Source organism: Felis catus, chromosome B3 (assembly GCF_018350175.1).
Source record: "Felis catus isolate Fca126 chromosome B3, F.catus_Fca126_mat1.0, whole genome shotgun sequence".
Classification (NCBI taxonomy): domain Eukaryota; kingdom Metazoa; phylum Chordata; class Mammalia; order Carnivora; family Felidae; genus Felis; species Felis catus.
In genome coordinates, this window is record NC_058373.1 from 136105840 (window position 1) to 136118290 (window position 12451).

Below are 12451 nucleotides of genomic sequence, written 5' to 3' on the forward strand. Positions count from 1 at the left end.
CTAATTTTCTTCTGAAGTCTGTAGTTAGAAAGAAAGAATTTTGTATACAGAGGTGCTAGTAAAAGAAACTGGTTTGATGATGAACAAGTTTTGAGAAACGTCAGCTAGAAAAGAAAGACCTCTAGCAGAGGCACCAACAAGGACTCTTCGGTAAAACAAGAAGTAGAAAATCAGACAAAACTCTTACCCTCATAATGATTATTTGAGGCCTTTCTTGGAACTATGGTAAATTTTTTTCCTCTCCCCTCCCTTGACTCCACTGCTCATACTGTGCTACCCACTTGCTGCAGAAGAAACACAGGAAGAGGATATTACAGTCCAGATATATAAGACTGAAACAGATATTCTAGGCCCTGTTTATGCAATGTAAGTCTGCATCTTAAAACACTATTTTGCATTTGTTTAGGATATCTAGTAATAAAAAATTGAGATAATCCCTATGAAGTGCTTACCACAGAACATCTCAAATCAGTGAGGGGATGATGAAAGGAAGAAGGGAATAATGATGATGTCTCTACCTTGCATGACCGGTTGGTCAGCAATGCTATGAACCTAGAAGAAACACAGGGCATACAATATGTCAGTAAACTAGGAGTAACAAGGAAAATGGGTTTAGACATTTAAAGCTGAGGGGCGCCTGGGTGGCGCAGTCGGTTAAGTGTCCGACTTCAGCCAGGTCACGATCTCGCGGTCCGTGAGTTCGAGCCCCGCGTCAGGCTCTGGGCTGATGGCTCAGAGCCTGGAGCCTGCTTCCGATTCTGTGTCTCCCTCTCTCTCTGCCCCTCTCCCGTTCATGCTCTGTCTCTCTCTGTCCCAAAAATTAAAAAAAAAAAAAAAAAAAAAAAAAGCTGAGGCCAATTCCCAGAAAGAGATGGATAAAGGACCGATGTGGCTACACATTCCAAAAATGTGGGGAAATAGGTTCAAGAATTCCTTATACGTACATAAATGGTTTAGAAAAAAAAAGCTTAGGGTGGAAAGCCACCATCATGGGGTGAAAGTGCCCAAGATTAGTGAGATATTGTAATGGGATAATGAGAAACTTGTTATATCACCTGCAGGAAATTACTTTCCTTTGGTACCAATGTACGTTGATCACAAATACCACTCACCCGCTGACCCTTTGCTTCTTACTCACAGAAGTTAATGATTACTATCTGATTGTTTTCTTCACATTCACCATGTGTGTAAGATGTTGAGTGCTCAATAAATATGGAGATGAAACTCTGGTTCGGGGCTCTTGTCTCCTCTAGAACATTAGCTTCTCTCGTATTCAATTCTGCATCTGCTCTCTTGCTGGACAAGAGAGAATTCCAGACTCACAGTCTGTGACACAAAGAGACATACTAAGGAAGAAATAACACAAACACCATACATAAAGGAAGAAGTCTAAAAACAAGATATTCCTAGCTTTTGATTCTAGAGGGAACCCTCAGATATTTATTACAATACAGCATTCTTTCAATATGATCATTTACTTTTGAGAAAATGATTTCTAAATGTCCTATCAATGTTTGCAAAAGATAGAGAGTTTAAGAAGTGACAATGTTCCTTTTCTTTTTTTTTTTTTTTTAAAGTAAGCTCTATGCCCATGTGGGGCTTGAACCCATAACCCCGAGATCAAGAGTCACATATTCTACTGACTGAGCCAGACAAGCTCCCTGACACTGTTCATTTTTTGAGGCCTAAAGCCATCTCTGGCATAACTTCATTACTGCATAGTGCCCGGTGAAACAAAGGTGATATTGAAGCTTTCCTCCAATCCTTAACATGTTTGAGTCCATGTGCTCTAACAGTATCTGTAGTACTGTCATATATACTATCAGTAAGATATGCTGGATATTAAAGCATTTTATTAACTAAGACTTTTAGGCTTCTTGAAACAGATTCTCTTTATCAGTTGTCTCATTTATGCCTTCTCTGAACAGAAGATAATACCCTCTGGGTTCACTGTGCCAAGAAAATTATACCTTAGAGGAAGAAGATATGTCTTCCATGTGGTAATCATTATTGGAATGTCTTGTCAGCAGAAATATTTTACCAGCATCTTCCACTCCACAAGTGAATAGATGTATGATATTTTCTAGAATCATTAACAGAATATACCAATAAATTTCCTTCACGTTTTTTCCATCTTAAGTTTTCCCTTACTTTCTTTCTAATGAGCTATCTTAAACCAATTCATTCCTTTATATGGATACTGGGTACTGATTGACATAGACAGGTCTTCATTTGACTCCTGAGTCATCTCATTAAAAAGCACTGCCTGCCCCTACCTCAGGCCTGTTATTACCTTTGCCTGGGACGCTTTTCCACAAAGTCCTCACATGGATCACTCTCTCGTTTTAGTCAGATCTTTGCTCAAGTGCCATGCCCTCAAAGAGGCTTTCCCTAATTATCCTCTAGAAAACAACATGCCATCTTATCCCATCATTCTCTATCCCCTTTCTTCAGTTTATTTTTCTCTACAGCACTTTTCAGCACTTGAAATTATATACTTGTTTCTTGTTAACAGTCTCACACTACAATGTAAGCTTCATGAGAGCCAGAACTTCATGTATTCAACATTAAATCCTTAGCAAATATAACAGTGCCTGGCAAATATGAGGTACTGAGTTGAAAACTGCTGAATGAAAGTAATTTTTTAAAAAATAAACATTACAGGGGCGCCTGGGTGGCGCCATCGGTTAAGCGTCCGACTTCAGCCAGGTCACGATCTCTCGGTCCGTGAGTTTGAGCCCCGCGTCGGGCTCTGGGCTGATGGCTCAGAGCCTGGAGCCTGTTTCCGATTCTGTGTCTCCCTCTCTCTCTCTGCCCCTCCCCCGTTCATGCTCTGTCTCTCTCTGTCCCAAAAATAAATAAACGTTGAAAAAAAAATTAAAAAAAATAAACATTACAAAAGGAAAGACCTGTTTATAATTATTCTTTAAGATTTTCAATCCAAAAATTGTTTCTGAAGATCCACTGGATATAGTCGAAGCCTTTAGAAGACTGTGATTTAAAAACTGCACTAGTATTTGGGAAGGGGAGAAAAAAAAAACTTCCTAGAAAAAAGACCCCTGAATCCCAGGGTACATACAGCCTTAAATAGGGCACTCTGTTGGGATGTTGCAAAATGCACAATGAAATAATTAGCTAAAAAACCCATACTGGTTCCTCAAGAAATTAAACATGGAATTACCATATGATCCAGCAATTATACTTCTGGGTATTGAAAAAATGAGAACAAAATGAAAACAGCCACTCGAGCAGCTATTTGTCCACCCATGTTCATAGCAACATTATTCACGATAGCCAAACGGTGGAAGCAAATTAAGTATCCATCGGCAGATGAATGAACAAAATGGTATATAACATATAATGGAGTATTATTCAGCCTTTAAAAGGAAGGAAATTCTGACAACATGCTACATCATGGGTAAACCTTGAGGACATTATGTTAAGTGATATTTCAGTCAACGGAGGACAAATATTGTATGATCCTATTTTACATGAGGTACTCAGGGTAGTCAAAATCATAGAGACGGAAGGTAGAATGGTGGTTACCAGGGGCTAGGAAGTTAGCATTTAATGGCTATAGAGTTTCAGTGGGAAAGAAAAAAGTTCCAAAGACGGATGATGGTGATGGTTGAATAAAATGTGAATGTACTTAAAGCCACAGACTGTACACTTAAAGCTGGTTAAAATGATAAATGCTATGTTATATATATTTTTAACCATAATTTAAAAAGTAAATGGAAAAAAATCTCCATTAAAACAGAAAAACAATGTCTTTCCCTTTTCAATATTCTTTTTGTGAATACAGTGAGAGTATCTTATAAGAGGGACTCAGAGTTTACAAAGTGCTTTTCACACAGTAATTCATTTTATTCTCACATCAAGTCTTCCATGTGGACAAGCTTCATTCTCTAATCCCTGAATAAGGCAAGGAATGCAAAAAGTGACTTATCCAAAGTAAATATATTGTAAAATGGCAAAGCCAAAACTAGATCCCAGGCATTCTGATCTCTAATCTAGTGTTTTGTCTCCTGAACAAGAAAGCACCTCAAGTCTTCAGTCCTATACCAATCTTTCTGAACAGAAGAGCAAAGTCTTCTTTATGCTTCTCTACTGACTGCTGTTCTTGTTATTCAAGTCTCAAATTGCTAGTTTCTACTTAATCACTCAATTACGGTTAAGGGATAAATCTTAATCTCTAGTGTTGTACCTTGTTGGTAAACAAAAAAAAAGTTTCCAGATTGTAGGTTATACTCTATAAATATCAACCCTCCCTAATGACTACACTTCTCTATTTTCATTCCTTCCTATTACTTCTTTCATCCTTTGCAGAAGGTACCTTTGCAATTTCTGTAATGAGAAAAAATGTACAAAAATAGAGAAAATACTAAAACAATCTCTGCCCATCAATAATTATCAATCTGTGAACAGTCTTGTATCATTATATCCCAATCCATTCTCTACCCAACCCCCCTGTATTATTTGAAACAAATTCCAGACAGCATATATTATTTCATCTATAAATATTTCTTTATACATCTCTAAGAGAAGGATGTAAAAGAACAACTACAGTACTATTACATCTAAAGCAATGAACAATAATTCCTTAATATGAATTTCCCAGGTAGTGTTCATATTTCCACAACTGCTTGATTTTTTCTTAGTGTGACTGTGGATCCAAATAAGGTCTATACACTGTGACTCCATGACCATGTCTCTTAAATATGTTCCTTCCCCTCTCACTCTTTTTCCCCCTTGCAATTTTGTTGTTGTTGTTGTTGTTGTTGTTAAAAATATCAGATTATCTGGTAGTTTCCCACAGTATAGATTTTGCCAAATGCATCACCAGGATGTAGTTTAATGTATTTCTCTGGCAAATACTGTAATTGATAGAACTAGTGATTTCATCAGATTCAGGATCATTTTTGTACTTTTAAAGTTTATTTCGCCAAGACTGCTTCACAGGTGGTGATGTGTAATTCCAACAATAGGTACAAAGGGTCTACTTCTCAGTCTATGATATTAAAAATTATCAATGATCACCAACTAGAATTATTAATTAATTAGGAGTTGCAACATGGTGATGTTCTATCATCTCTTTCTTTATTCATTAGCTGGAATATTTCTGCAGGAGAAATTCATTATTCAGTTGTCTGATCTACGGTTTACACAAAAAAGGCAGAAAGAATAAATGATTCCTTACCTGTATTTACTAATTTTCAAAAACAATGAACTTTCCAGCATTCTCTAAAGATGATCAGCAAGTTTAAAAGATTTTTACGTATTTGTAAATTTAAATATATTTAATGTATTTCAATCCTCTGTAGTTATCCTTACTGATGCTCAAATTGCCCCATATTTAGATAGTGGAAGCTTACTTAAATTGGCTCTTGAGATCTTATAACACAATACTACTTGTCTCTGATAACTTCTTTGTTTTCTGGGATTACATCTTATTCCAGACATATCTTGTATTTTTCTATCCTTAAACCTGGAATCAGTCATTTATTTAAAGAAGTTCTCATTTCTTTCGGTGGGAAACGGTATTTAGAAACCACAATCTGGGTGCTAGGGGAGCTAAGTGCCTGTTAAGTATACAGATAGGTAATTTTATACACACATATCTATATAAGCACGTACATAGATACAGACACACATATATCATGAGTTTATACTGATGCTTCCAACTCAAATTCAGATTTATAGGGTTTTTACTTAATCTCATGAATCTTTCATTTTTTTCTCCCTTCTTACGTGCCAAAACCCTATTCCCAAAGCTGCCTACATAACTATTCCTTTACTTCATCCTACAGTATACATGAAACAGCTGAGAATTAAAATGTCAGTACTGGGGCATCTGAGTGGCTCAGATGGTTAAGTGTCTGACTCTTCATACTGACTCAGGACTCCACACTGAGCACGGGGACTGCTTGGGATTCTCCTACTACCTTGGTCTCTGACCCTCCTCCGCTCAAGCTCATTCTCTCTCTCAAAATAATAAACATTAAAAATAGATATACATCAATACTATCTACCACCAACAATATAATAAATGAAAATCACTTTATGTTTATTTATTACAATTCTTTCTACCCTTAGGATACTACCTAACTCAAGATATCCTACAAATTACTGTGTATGTGGGTCACTTAGAATAGTTTACTGTGTGATTATATCACTAACAGTAAGACACTTTGTAAATTTTATGTTACTTTTGATTTTTAGGCATTGAGTTTTTAATTTAGCTGCTACATAAAATATTTAGATGGGTTTAAAGTCAAAGCCACACAACAAGATATGTTCAAAAACCACTAGTTGCTCTCCCTGTCTACTCTAATTTCATTCCTCCCTGCCCCATAGGTAACTTTATTCTTTTTTTCTACCCCACATGTCAGAGCTCTCTGTCAGACTTGAAAACACTTTAAAACAAGTCCATGGCAACCTCCAAGTTATTCTTGGTGACCTTGACATCCCTCTGGCCATAATCTTGGGACCAAAAGGGCATATAAAAAGTCACCTTTACTAATACTTCTATTTAGTACCTCAAATTCCCTCTTTTTTGGTTACTGTGTTCTACCTCCCTACTACAAGCAATAATGAAATTAGCTAGTAAGTTCTTTCTTCTCTCTACTCTGGCATCTAATTTTAAATAATATATTAAAAAAATTGTTTTAACGTTTATTTATTTTTGAGAGACAGAGACAGACAGATCATGAGCAGGGGAGGGGCAGAGAGAGGGAAACACAGAATTGGAAGCAGGCTCCAGGCTCTGAGCTGTCAGCACAGAGCCTGACGCAGGGCTCAAACCCACAAACCGTGAGATCACAACCTGAACCAAAGTCAGAGGCTCAACCGACTGAGCCACCCAGGTGCCCCTAATAATATATTTTTATTTACAGTTAATACCTAAGAGGTACTCAGTGAACTTACTCTACTTTTTATAGATTCTCCCCACATTTTTGATAAACTTTATCTACAGAATTAAACTATTGAGTGTTACATACTATACTGTCTTTTCGATCTTAGTTCCACCATTAAAAAATGTATTTAATGTTCATTACCAGTTTAAAAGTGTTATTCAGAATACAGGTCCACAATCCCTTATCAGACAGAAACATCTGGAGCTAGATATGTTCTAAAATTCAGCCTTTTTTCTTTCTTTCTTTTTGAAGAAGATAACAGAGTATGTGGATTATTTACTGTATATTATGTAAATACCTCAGTTATATTTAACATAGCACCCCATAATCAAATTAGTATTTTATAGTAAAGTATATTAAATATTTAAACTAAACTATGTTAGTTTAGATCAGGTTTTGCCATGAAATGAATCCATGTCATATGGCTGTTTGCCATCAAAGGAGTCTCCCTAAGAAATGGTTTTCAGAACTTCTGGAAATTCAAATTATAAATAACAGAGTATCGACCTGTGTAGTTAGTAGCTTAAGATCATATATTAAAAATAGTATTTCCCAGGGCGCTTGGGTGGCTCAGTCAGTTAAGTGTCCAACTCTTGGTTTCAGCTCAGGTCATGATCTCATGGTTCATGAGATCAAGCCCTGTGTTGGGTTCTGCACTGACAACATGGAGCCTGTTTGGGATTCTCTCTCTATCTCTCTCTCTCTGCCCCTCCTCCCCACTACCGTGTGTGTGTGTGTGTGTGTGTGTGTGTGTGTGTGTGTGCACATGCATGCTCTCTCTCTCTCAAAACAAACTTTATTAATTTTTTTCATGTTTATTTATTTTTGAGAGAGGGGGAGGGGCAGAGAGAGAGGGAGACAGAGGATCTGAAGCAGGCTCTTGCTGACGTAGAGAGCCAATGCAGGGCTCGAACCCACAATGTGTGAGATCATGACCTGAGCTGAAGTCAGATGCTCAACCAACTGAGCCACCCAGGCACCCCAACAAACTTTAAAATAAGTAAATAAAAACAGTATTTCCCCAATCCAACCAAAAAAGTCAAGTCAGAAAACATCTTTATTTATGTTAAATGGAGGTATCTTTTTTTGTACGGTTGACATACAATGTAATATAAATTTCAGGTGCACAACATAGTGAGTCAACATTTCTACACATTCATTACCCAATGTTCACCATGATAAGTGTAGCTACCATGAAGATATCTTTTAAAATGCCATTTTTCTATAAAATTCCATTGCATTACCAAAAATAGAGATTACTTGTTAGAGTTTTGCTTAGGAAAATCTTATTAAGCCCATGTGGGTTTTTTTCTAATATAACCTATTGTAATTCAAAGCAGCTGTCAGTCCCCTGCTGATACTTTTATTTCCTATTAAAAATGCATTCTTAAAAGAATATAAAAGTACATCACATTCCACTAATCTATACAGCATCCTTTTAAGTGTAACCATTAGAATTTTTAAAATTAGAAATTGAGGGAAAGAATGCAGAGAGATGAGCCTGGCTCTTACAACTCTGGCTCTACCACAGAGAGTCATAGCTTAATTTTAGGATGGGAGGTATCTGAGTTTTTGATAATAAAACTAAAATTATATAAATTTTTTTTAAGTTTATTGGGGGGGGGGAGAGAGAGAGAGAGAGAGAGAGAGAGAGAGAGAGAGAGAGAGAACACAAGTGGGGAAGGGGCAGAGAGAAGGAGAGACAGAATCCCAGGGCAGAGCCTGATGTGGGGCTCAAACTCACAAACTGTGAGATCATGATCTGAGCAGAGATCAAGAGTCAGCCACTTAACCGACTCTGCCACCCAGGCACCCCAAATTTTTTATATTCTTAGTGTTCTCTTAACATTTCTAGTTATGAAAAATACTTCTTAAATAAAATAACCACTTTATAAATGTACATCTTGGGGAGCCTGGGTGGCTCAGTTGGTTGAGCGTCTGACTTCGGCCTAGGTCATGATCTCTCTGTTCCCGAGTTCAAGCTCTGTGTTGGGCTCTGGGCTGACAGCTCAGAGCCTGGAGCCTGCTTCAGATTCTGTGTCTTCTTCACCGTCTCTCGGCCCCTCCCCCACTCACACTCTGTCTTTCTCACCCTCTCTCTCTCAGAAATAAACAAACATTTAAAAAAATGTATATTTCACATGGTCTGAAATTTGTTATCTTTTAGCTATTTAAATGATTTTAAAAGGATAATCTCTAAGGAGTCATGAACAACCTAGGAACAGTCACTACAAATATTTTGTAGATCACCATTCTAAATAAGTTAAGAAAATCAAAACCAATAAAAGAATAATTAAAAGAGATATTCAATTATTAGAGACAATTTTTTTTTATTTTTTTTATTTATTTTTTTTTAAATTTTTTTTTTTCAATGTTTATTTATTTTTGGGACAGAGAGAGACAAAGCATGAATGGGGGAGGGGCAGAGAGAGAGGGAGACACAGAATCGGAAACAGGCTCCAGGCTCTGAGCCATCAGCCCAGAGCCCGACGTGGGGCTCGAACTCACAGACCGCGAGATCGTGACCTGGCTGAAGTCGGATGCTTAACCGACTGCACCACCCAGGCGCCCCTAGAGACAATTTTTAAGCATAGTTATAGTAGTCTCCCTTATCCATGGGTTCACTTTCTGTAGCGTATTGTCAGTCAGAAGGTCAACAGCAGCCTAATGCTGTGTTACAGAGCCTATGGTCACTGACTTCACTTCACCTCATCACATAGGCAGTATAAAAGTAAGTACTTTACAGCACAGTAAGATATTTTGAGAGAGGGAGAGACCACATTCACATAACTTTTAGTACAGTATATTGTTACAATTCTTCTATTTTGTTATTATTGTTGTTAATCTCTTAGTGCACCTAATCTATAAATTAAACTTCATCCCAGGTATGTACATATAGGAAAGATCTTAGTATATATATGGTTCAGTACTATCTGCACTTTCAGGAATCCACTAAGAGTCTGGGAACATATCCCCCCCCCCCATGGATAAGGGAGGAGGGCTACTGTGACTACAATTTACTATGTTGAACTATCATTTATTTGACTCAAGCCAACAAATGGTGAAGTATACCAAATCAGGAATTTTAACTCTCCTTTTCCACCCTTCCTCTTCTGTCAGACTTTATTGTTGAAGCATGTGACAGAACTATGACTCTGTAATTAAGGTTATAATGAAATTTCTCTGAAAAAAAAAAAAAGAAATTTCTCTGTCATAAGACATTACTAAAATTTGCTATAACTCATCTAGTTCTGCCACAAAGCTTTTTTTTTTCCTTCTTACCAGAAAAGTTCTGTGTATACTCAAGCAAGCAAGAAATATTTTTGGAAAGTCTGAAGGCAAGAATAATTAGGTCTTCTTATGAGGTATATTATGGAATTTTTCTCTAAAGAACAATTCACAAATAAATCCCAGAAAAAACAGACCTGAATATAATTTCAAAATATAGGGAACAAATACACATATTATGCTTGAAGTTAGTTCTGGCATTCAAGTCTCCTCCTAAAGAAGGAAGGAAGGAAGGAAGGAAGGAAGGAAGGAAGGAAGGAAGGAAGGAAGGAAGGAAGGAAGGAAGTTGCAGGGTAAAAACACAATTCATTATTGCTCCTTCCAGGACTCCTACTTTAAGTTAGATTTTTCATAAAATTCAAGGCACTGTGGCCAGAGAGGCTGTCCAATTTTTTATTTAAGTGAACATTTTTAGAAAATAATTAAAGGCAAGCAAAGAACATTTTGCATGTCTAGTCTAATTGATTTCTCCATTTCACTTTAAAGATAATAACATACCTCATGTTTATTTAAAAATTGTTTACAAAACCCTTTTTCATCCTGACAATGCATTGCCGAATACCTATAATGTAGCAGACACTGTGCTGCATCCTGTAAGCCAAGGCTCAAAGTACACAGAGTTACATGAAGGAGTCAGACATACAAGCAAATGATTATAGTACAGTTGCAACAGGGCTGGAAGAGTGGGCCAAAGTACTCAGGGAATGAGTGTATGACTACTGGTCAAGGTCATATTTGAACTGGGTCTTGAAGAATAAACACAACTGGGGCACCTGGGTGGCGCAGTCGGTTAGGCGTCCGACTTCAGCCAGGTCACGATCTCGTGGTCCGTGAGTTCGAGCCCCACGTCGGGCTCTGGGCTGATGGCTCAGAGCCTGGAGCCCGTTTCCGATTCTGTGTCTCCCTCTCTCTCTCTGCCCCTCCCCCGTTCGTGCTCTGTCTCTCTCTGTCCCAAAAATAAATAAACGTTGAAAAAAAAAATTAAAAAAAAAAAAAAAGAATAAACACAACTGTATCAATCAAGAGATTTTTGATGGCAAATAACTCCAAAGAAATGGCTTCAACAATAAGGAATTAATCTGTTAGGTGGAGAAGTCCCATGGCAGGGAAAGGCCCAGACCCCCAGTACAGTATGTGTCTAAAATTATGTTATCTTGGACCTACATTCATTCTCTCTGCTCTATCATCTTCCAGGCACGCTTCATCATCCCTTGGGGTTGTAAGACAGCTGCCAGTGGCAACTGGAGTCACATGTTCTCTTGTTCATACACAACAGGAGAAAAAGCCCTGTCCCCCAGAAAAAGAATGTCTCCTTCCTTTCAATCAACAGTTTACAGGGAAATGACCTGGCTTGGAGTAATCAAAATCTACCCCTGCAGTGGATGATGAATCACCTTCTCAGAGTTTCCTGGATGACAAAGAAAAGAACTCCAAGCACTGGGATAAACACATGAGATACAGAAGCACAGGAACAAGAAACAGCTTGGTAAGGCTGGAGTGATGGGAAACGGAAGGTTGGACCCAGTCCACAAACTCTGTGAGTTTGGACTTTATCCTATAAGCAATGGGAGGTTAACACAGGTTTTTTAAGTAGGGAAGTAACATGCCCCAATTGGGTTTTTTAGAAACATAAGTGTGGTAGCAATATAGAGAATAGAGAATTAGGGGGACAGTGGGAAAACAAATGGCAGAGACTTGGTTGGTAGATGTTCAATAAATAGTTCAGACTAGTAACAGGGAGGGAAACAACTGGAGAGCAAACATAAGATGGCAAAGCTGCTTTGTAAAACACTGTGACGTACATGTGTGCACGTGTGTGAGTGTATACACACACACACACACAGACTCTTGAGGAAAATGAAGCCTCAGACAGGTTAAAGGGCTTGCTTAAGATCACAAACCTATAAACAGTAGTCAGAATCGGACTGGAGGTTTGATTCCTAGTCCAAAGTTCTTTTACATAACAACTATATCTAAAAACTCCAACAATGCTCAAAAGACTTTTTTGAATCCTGTGATGTAAAGGATGCTCTATGTTCTGCATTAAAGTGATTCCTATTTATTCCAACCTTAACATAAGGTTCACTACACATACTCAGTATCAATTTACATAACTTAGTACATTATATATTTTTGAAATTTCTATATTAAGAAATATTTTTTCATAAATTTTTTATAAAAAATTATAAAATCTTTTATAAAAAAATTATTTTAATGTTTATTCATTTTTGAAAGACAGAGAAAGA

The 12451-nt window shown here is 37.4% G+C and overlaps 1 protein-coding gene across 8 annotated transcripts in view; it reads right to left on the reverse strand.

The window, feature by feature from the left end:
• Nucleotides 1–12451, reverse strand: part of BTBD7 (BTB domain containing 7) — an 88591-nt gene that overhangs the window by 69364 nt on the left and 6776 nt on the right. The window contains exon 1 of one of the 8 annotated variants that reach the window (XM_045060431.1): nt 453–662. The exons of the other annotated variants lie outside the window; for them this stretch is intronic. The gene's annotated coding sequence lies outside the window, so the exon portion shown is untranslated. Of the gene's footprint in view, nt 1–452; nt 663–12451 lie in introns of those variants that run through there. 8 annotated transcript variants of the gene reach the window in all.